This window comes from Neofelis nebulosa, chromosome 7 (genome assembly GCF_028018385.1).
Source record: "Neofelis nebulosa isolate mNeoNeb1 chromosome 7, mNeoNeb1.pri, whole genome shotgun sequence".
In the NCBI taxonomy this organism is placed as follows: Eukaryota; Metazoa; Chordata; class Mammalia; order Carnivora; family Felidae; genus Neofelis; species Neofelis nebulosa.
In genome coordinates, this window is record NC_080788.1 from 113223253 (window position 1) to 113232213 (window position 8961).

General features: G+C 42.0%; 1 long non-coding RNA gene across 1 annotated transcript in view; it reads right to left on the minus strand.

The window, feature by feature from the left end:
• Nucleotides 1-8741, minus strand: part of LOC131517366 (uncharacterized) — a 92146-nt gene extending 83405 nt beyond the window's left edge. Inside the window, exon 1 of the long non-coding RNA XR_009264557.1 lies at nucleotides 8703-8741. This is a non-coding gene — a long non-coding RNA (uncharacterized LOC131517366). The remainder of the gene's footprint in view (nucleotides 1-8702) is intronic.
• Between the last annotated feature and the right edge of the window lie 220 nt (nucleotides 8742-8961).

The window sequence follows — 8961 nt, forward strand, 5'->3', positions numbered from 1 at the left end:
ATCCCAAGTCTGTAATTCTTGGTTAGTGCTGTCCCATATGCTCTCGTAGAGAAGATGAGCAGAGCAAACGTGGTTCCCAGCTACACATCAGTGTGGACCCTGGGCTCAAACCTAGAGATGCAGCTTCAACTCGGATGTTTAACATCTGCCTGATTTATGGTCCCTTGATTTACGAAGAGAGCTGGTAAAAGCTGTCGGGGAGCATTTTGATGCCACTTGTGTTCATTTTCAGCAATAAATTTTAATGGTGTTGCAAGAGCAAATGTATCAGACAGCCAGAGTCTATTATGGTGTAAGGCCAGCAGCACCCTGGGAAAATCACAATATATATGGGATGCAAAATCTACCTTTAAGTATCATTTGGGGCATATTTTTAAAGACACAAAAATTAGGAATATAGGCATTCAGGTTCCCACAGCCATACTAATAGAGCCACATGATTGTCTAACCATCAGGTTGGGTATGGCATCGAGTAGGGCAGACATGTGTCATAATTAGACCCAAAAGTCATTCAGCCATCTGCAGTGTGGAATTGTCAACCCTAATGGTCTGATTATACTTTGTGTTTATACTATGACATTTTACATGGCTTGTGCATTTTCTCCTAACTTGTTAAATAGTGTTATAGTAATTTACATCTCTTCCTTTCTCTCTTTGCCCTGGGTCTTTCCTAGTTCAGGAAACTTCACTTATTTTCACCCCAAAGCTTCACACAATTCTTCCTCGCATCAGTCACTCCCCCAGCCAATCTCTCCTATAACTTATGGCCATCAATCCTTCTAAAGTTCCATTCTACTCATACCATATTCATTCTCTTCATATCATTTCTTTGGTGCTCAAAAACCACCAATGGACTTTCACATCTTTTAAAACACAGTCGTGACACATTTCACAACTAATGGGCTATATGGATCTGGTCTTCAGAGGGACCTTCCCCAGCTCCCCAACTGTAGTTGTTTTTTTGTCTCCCTCATTTGACATTAAAGTCTCTGACAGCAGAGATAGCACCGGAGTATAATAGGTTCTCATTAAATATTTGCTGGATTCCTAAATGAATGAATCTGCTCACACATAGTGTCTGACAATATGAACTACTAAAAGTTCTCCTGGAAAATAATCTGCAAATATCAGCCTTCATTAAAATATTCATAATTTTTGACCTTGAAATAATATTTGTGAGAATATGTTCTAAGGCAACCATTCAATGGGAAAATGATGTCTACAAGCAATATGAGGTATTGCTTATAATAATGAAATGTCAGAATGAATTTAAAGCAATACAAGGATAGTTAAGTAAATTAAGGTAAATCCATTCAAATGAATATTAATATTATAAAGTCAATAAAAATTACTATGAAAACTAGTCAGTGACATGAACCATTTTTATTTTCTGTGTCTTCTTTGAAAAATATTGAAAATTAAAACTGTATCTAGTTTCAGCCACTTACCTAACAAGGATGGCAAAAAAAAAAAATACTTAGAAGTAAAAATGGTAGTACTATAGAAAAAAATTTCTTTCTTTGGATTTCAGTTAGTGTTATAGTGCAAGTAAAAAGATCGTCTTCCTGCCTAACAAAGGAGCACTTTCATGCCTCCCTAGATCCTATGGAATAAAATCCAGATCCAGCCTAGCATTCCACACATTGAACAGTCTATTTTTTTATTTTATTTTATTTTATTTTATTTTATTTATTTTGAATAGTCTCTTTTTAAATCTGTATTTATAGGCTTATTTCTTTTTCATTTTTGCTGGTGAGCTATAATATATACAAAAAGCACAGAAATCAAAATGGGGTAGCTCAATGATCCTCCACGAAGTGAGGTTCCATGTGACCACCACCTCCAGTAAGAAGAGAACATTCAGAATTCCCTCCTAATCCCTATCCTTAGCACCTCACAAGGGAAACTACCGTCTTGACTTTTATTGTAACCATTCCTGTGCTTGCTTCCGCAGCACATACATTGCAACCATTCCTTTTGTTTCTTTATAGTTTTATCACATGAACATTATCCCTGAGTATCATATTACAATTTGCTTTGAACTAATTTAAATGGGATCATATATTTAAAATTGTTGGCTTCTTTTCATTCAATATTATATTGCTTATGCATTTTGCTATGTATGGCTATATTTTGTTCATTTTATTGACTGTCTGGCATTACATCACATGACTACACAGCATTCATTTATCCATTCTCTTGTTGATGGATATTAGGGTTCTTTTCAATTTGAGATGATCATAAATAATGATAAATAATGTAATACCTGCACACATTTCTTGGAACTCAGGCGTATATATTGCTGTTCATATATCCATAGGAGTGGAACTGCTGGATCTTAATGTATGTGTATTTATAATGTAAGTACATAATGTTCAATTTCCTAAAGTTTTGTGCCAATTTTTGTGCCAAAAAAAATTTGTGCCAATTTCCATTCCCACCTGCAATGTATAGGAATTTGGATTGTTCCATATCCTTCCCAAAACTTAATATTATCAGTCTTAGGTTTTAGCCTATTCTAATTAGTATGAAGTGTTATCTCATTGTGGTTTTATTTTGCATTTCCCATGATTAATTAAATTTTTTATATGTTCATTGCTTATTCAAATATTCTCTTTTATAAAATACCTGTTCGGATCACTTGCCCATTTTTCCATTGGGTTTGTCTGTTATTTTCTTATGGTTTTATAGAAGTTACTTGTATATTCTAGATGTAAGTTCCTTATTACATGTGTTGCAAATATCTTCACCACTGTGTTGTTTGCCTTTTAATGCTCTTAATTATATCTATTGAAGAACAGAGATTTTTAATTCCAGTAAAGTCCAATTTGTCACTTCTCCTTTATGATTATATGTTTACTGTCCTGTTTGGAGAGCCTTTTCCCATCCAGAGGTCCTATTTTATAGAAGTTTCATTTTTGGCTACTGATGTTTAGATCTACAATCTACAACGAGGAAATAATTTGGAGGTAGGTTTTGTGATGGAGCTGTTTCTTTTCTTTTGCCTCATTCTGCTCTTCCCCACCATTTCGTATAGCCTGTCTTTCATTCTACATACTGTGCTCTCACCTTCTTCCCCAACTCTACCTGCCTTTTCTATCACTAGCTGTCTAGGCTCTACCCACCCACCAAGATCTAGCTGATATGCAATCCCAACCCCAGTCCCGAGTGCCCAGAATTATTTCTATGCTCACTATCTCTCCCACCACATACTCCCAAAGCATGTTTTCAGAATCTTTTATTTATCTTTTAACATACCTGTACACTGAAGACATGTAAAAATGATGTATCATCAGTAAATCTAATCAAATTTTGTAAACAGTAAGTTCCCTAAGAAAAGTATCTATTTCATTTTTGAATCATCCATGAATAATAAAGACTTGATATTTCCTACCAACCAGGAGCAAGGAGCCTCAAACAGATTCAAATTAATCAGGGGAAATAAAGGAATGTGATACTTCTTTCATCAGAGCTGTGGGTTAAGAGGCACACCCCCTCAGTGGTCTTATTTTGCCCTTAGAATGTTTTAAGGGCCCACCAAAAACCAAAAGTTCTTCAACTGCAAGATTCAGTGTGGTTAAGGGGATGCCTAGAATGGCAGAGTTTGTAGAAGGTGTCCAAATACCTGCTAAGTGATAACTGATAAAATGCTAGAAGGTATTTTAAGAAACAAAGAACCAATTTTTTGAGATAGCAAATCTGGATTATTGAGGAGGCGTTTCTTGAGAGCTTGTTTGGAGGTTCTAGCAGGGGAGCGCAGCTACTCGTATACCCTTGACCGAAGAACGGTCCTCCTCTATCGGGGAAGGTCGTCCTCTTCGACCGAGCGCGCAGCTTCGGGAGGGACGCACATGGAGCGGTGAGGGAGGAAGGGGACACCCGCCTAGCCAGCCAGATCAGCCGAATCAACCCTGGCGATCAATGGGGTGACAGATGTCGCAGCCAGATCGCCCTCACATCCGAGGAGGCGTTTCTTTACATTTATTCGACAAGTATTTATTTACCATGTTCTAGGTGCATGTGTAGCTGCTATGTATATAGCAGAAAATAAAACAGACCAAGTCCCAGCCATCTTATAGCTGGCAACCTAGTGAAGAGAAACAGATACCAAACTAATGAAATATAGGCATTGATATGTGCTATGATGCAAAGAAAGCAGGGAGAGGAACTAGAGGGGAAGGCAGAATAGGGGTTACTGTTTCAACCGGGGAGCCAGACATTTAGATGACATGGCCAAATGGCTAAAGTGAAGAGCAGGCATAGCAGGCAGGATTTCCATCCCCATGGTCTCCATCCCTACTGTCATTCTCATGAGTATGTTACTGTCTTGTGTTACATGGCAAAGGGACTAATTAAGAGTACTAATTAATTGACCTTAGAATACTGAGATTATCCAGGAATATGGGGGTCAATCCAATGACCTGAGTCCTTGAAAGCAAAAAGCAAGAGTAGAAAGGAAGTCAGTGTGATTCAAAGCGGGTGGATACAGCACACACTGTCACTGGCTTGAAGATGGAGGGGTCACGTGAGAACGACTGTGGGATGGACTGTCGGCTGCCTCTGGAAGCCGAGAGGCAGAGGGATGGAGACCTCAGTCCTGCAGCCACAAGCAGCCAAATTCTGGCACCAACCCAAATAAGCATGGAAGTGGATTCTTTCCCTGAACCTCCAGAAAAGAGCCCAGCAGCTGATACCTTGACTTCAACTTTGGGAGATCCCAAGCAGAACACCCAGCCCCATCATGCCAGACTTCTGGCCAGAGAAATGAGAGATAATGAGTGGGGGGTTATTTTAAGATGCTAAATTTGTGGTGATCTGTTACTCCTGCAGCAATAGCGAATGATTACAATGGGTCATCTACGCTCAGGGAACCACAAGGTACTGGCCTGAGCTGGGAACACACTTGGCATGTGCTAAGAACAGCTCAGCCAGTGTGGTTGGAGCAGGGTGATGCAGAGTGGTGCGAGATGAGGTCAAAGATACAGTGAGAGCTGGACCACGAGGGACCTGAAGGCTTTTACATTTTTACAGGAAGCTATTGGAGAGGTTTGGGCAGGAGAATGATGTAATAAGATTTACAGTTTAAAAGGATTTTAAAAGGATAACTCTTGCTGTCATGTAGTAATTCACTACAGGAAGGAAAGTATAGATGTAGGAACCATCAGGAATCTATTGTCCTAGTTGATGAGAGATCATTATGTCTGGGAGGTGAGATGAAGTTAAATACCAAATATATTTGAAGATACAGCCACCATGATTAGCTGGTGGGGTGGAGGTGGAGTAAGAGAGGGTGAGATGTGGGGATGCGAGGAGGTAGTTGGATGCATAGGTCCAGAGACACGTACAAGGAACTGACAGCAGATAGATGTGATTTAAAGCCAGGAGACTGGAGATTTCTTAGAGAGCGAACATAATTAGAAAAGGGGACTTCTCTTGAGTCAGGCCATCTTTAGAAATCTGGAAGAGGCCTGGCAAGCAACAGAGGTGTGAGGAAAATCAGAAGGGTGGTGTCCCAGGAGCAGGAGGATGTGAGAAGCGAGGGGTGACTGGTGTCACGCACTGCCAGGAGGAGAGGAGAGAAGGACAGGACTGAACCAGTGGATTTGCACAGTAAGGTTGCTGGTGACCTTAATCAGGCTGGTTTTGTAGAGTAGTGAGGATAAAAGACCATTTGGGGCCATCTCAAGGGGAAATGGAAGAAATGAAGAGAGTGAGTACAGACACCTTTTTTTTTTTCAAACCTTTTACTGCAGAGAGGAACAGAGAAATGAGGCTTTAGCAGGAGAGAAATACAGGGTCAAGAGAGGATAACTTTTCTCTAAGCTGGGAGTTATTATAACATGTGTTTGATGTTGATGGGCATGACCTGGTGGAGAACAGGGATTCCTGCAGGAGTAAAATGCCAGAATAGGGATCCAGGCCCTGGGAAAGGAGACAGCAAGGATGAGTTCAGAGGTCAGCAGGTTGGAACATACACTGGGGGGATGTGGATGTGTCCTATGGAAATAACAGTAACCACCAGGAACACACACATGGCATTCGACACTTTACAGAGAAGTGCCCCTTCATCGCCTCACGGAGATAGTTTTATTTCACGCACAAAGACAATTGTATCTCAAAGAAGGTAAGTAACTTGTGTCTGGTCGCCCATTGGTAGGGTCAGAGTCAGACGGCAGGTTTTGGGGACCAGCTTCAGAGAGAGAACCAATCATGGAAGTTTTGGTCAGTTGGTTTTCTCAGTCCATGGGGGTGATTCCTGCTTAGGGCAACTGGAGATTACCTGAAGTAAGTCAGGCCTGCATGGCAGGTAGAGCTGTGAAAAATCAAGGTGAAAGATATCTTGTTGTCTTGTGAACTGAAGAGGTAAGACAACATATATTAGCTAGGCTAGAGGTATGTAGAAAAGACAGATAAAACGAGGAAGAAAAAGCTAGAAAATTCTAATAAGGACAAGATTTTATACCTGAACATTATCTATTTGTATAGGGTTTGTTTCCAGAGATCTCACCCACTCTAACAAAGTCTCTGGTGCTTGGGCTCCAAATGTTACCTCGATCATGTTGCAATGGTTCCAAGGCCCCCACCCATGCTGAAACTTGGCTACCATCGCCGTTTTATATGGGATGCTCACATATGCCCACAGAACAGTCTGTCAGCTTTGGAATTCCTGCTTCTGCCTTCCTCTTTTCAGGCTCCAGTCCCTACTTGTGCATAGCCACAACAATGCTGTGTCCCTCCCCATGGCTTCTACTGCTTGTGTCCACCACAGGATGCCCTAGCTGGGCCAGGGACTGGCTTCTCTTCCTGGCCTTGGGTAGGTGATTGGTGTAGAGTCCTGTGCAGAATCAGGGAGAACATCTTACTGCCCAACCTGGGCCACATTCCTTGTGGTGGTGTGGGGCCCAGAGCTTCAGTGTTTCATAACCTTCTGTGAGTCCCTGGCTTCACCCCTAACTCTGTCTTCCACAGAGACAGTTTTTCCATTTTTGACCTCATTTTCCATTTTTAGTCAAGCCCAGGTCAAAGGAATGAACAAGGAATGGATGCTACACCTTTTCACCACCTGTTCTTCTTTCCTTCTCATCACCAGCCCCCAACCCAAACCCCTCCTTTCTTACCATTTGAATCAAGGTTATCAACATCTGGGGAAGAAGTAGAGGCACTCTGCATGCCAACAACTCTGAACCCCACATCAGCCCCAATCTGCTTCCTCTGTCCTCTCCCTTGCTAACCAACGGCTGACCAGCTGCAGGTGCCTGATCAGAGTGAGAGAACAGGAGGGGAAGAAGGGAGAGCCTAGTGATTGGTGGAGAATATCTCACCATCCTCTTCAAGCCTCTTCTGTGAGGGGGCCAAAGATTTCCCTAGGTCTGTTTATGCAGAACCAGTGAACAAAGAAAAACAGGTTCCACTGGGCTCTCTGTACCTTACTAGGGAGCAGAGTGCTGATACTGACTTCCTTTTATGCTGTAGGGCGTAAGGGCAAGGATTATGTTTTGTTCAACCTGGCAGAGTGCTTCAGACAGACAGACAGACAGACAGAAACACTCAAGTAAACTGCACACAACTTGAGGGCAACAAATGTGCCTGATACTTTTGTTACTCCCACAGAGCCCCAGGAGTATTAGTCTCCTATTAAAATCTCATCATATGGGGTGATGAGCCAAGGTGGCTCAGTCGGTTAAGTGTCCGATTCTTGACTTCAGCTCAGGTCACAACCTCACAGTTTTGTGGGTTTGAGCCCTGCATCAGACTCTGCACACTGACAGCCCAGAGCCTGCTTGGGATTCTCTCTCTTCCTCTCTCTCTGCCCCTCCCCCACTCACACTCTGTCTCTCTTAAAATAAACTTTAATAAATAAATAAATAAATACATACATACATACATACATAAATAAAATGCTCATCATATGCCTACTGACTACTGGTCATTGAGAAGCAATTCAAGTATCAGGCCAAGAGTGCAGGCATGGGAAACAGAAGAGCTGGCTTCCGGTTCTGGCTCTGCTCTATGACCCTGAGCAAATCCCTCCACCTCCTTGACCCCCATTTTTCATCTTTCTGAATAAAGAACACCACTGGCATGTCACAGGACTCCGTGAGATGAAATAGTGCACGCAGAATTCCTGACTACACTAGACTTGAAGTACTGGACAAAGAGAAGGCATTCTTACACTGCTCTTCCCTCTCTCCTACCACAAGGCACACAAGCACATTGTAGAAAACCTTGAAATCGATGAGCCAGACCCTTCCGCATAGAGGGGACACGTCTACAGTTTCAAGGCTGTTAGCAAAACAACAAAGAAAAACACAGAAAGAGGAAGCCACTTCTATGCACTCTGGAAGACAGACAAGGGGCGCTTAGTAGAGAAGCTCAGGAACCCAGACAGAAAACTCATCCCCAAGTCCAGGGTCACTCGGTTCCTCTGCAGTGACCCAGAGTCAGGGCTAACTGGGCAGCAAATGAGTGGCAACAAGAGACTTTAAGGAGACATTGGCAGTTTCTACTTTTCCTGCAACCAGATATGTTGGAAATAAAGCCTCATTTGGGGTCTCCCCCAAGTTAATGAGACTGAGCTCACAGTTCATTGACTTGCTTCACAGAATTTATTTTATGAATCTCTCTAATCCACACTTTTCCTCTTCGCTTTGGGACTCAACCAAGGGAAACTTGAGAAATCCCACTGGCTTATTTATACTTACTATGAGGCCTCAGACGCAGCGTGCATTCAATCAACAGAATTATTATTCCATCCTAAGAGAGAAAACATTATTTTGGAGATGATTTTAATTCACATACGTATACACACACATGCCCACATATACACTCACATGTGTGTGTGTGTGTGTGTGTGTGTGCATGTGTTTGTCTGTCTGTCTGTCTGTCTGCCTGTCTGAATGCTCAAGTTACAGTTGTAAATTTCCCCCAGGTACGGGGCTTCCTGTTAAACCTAGAATCCAG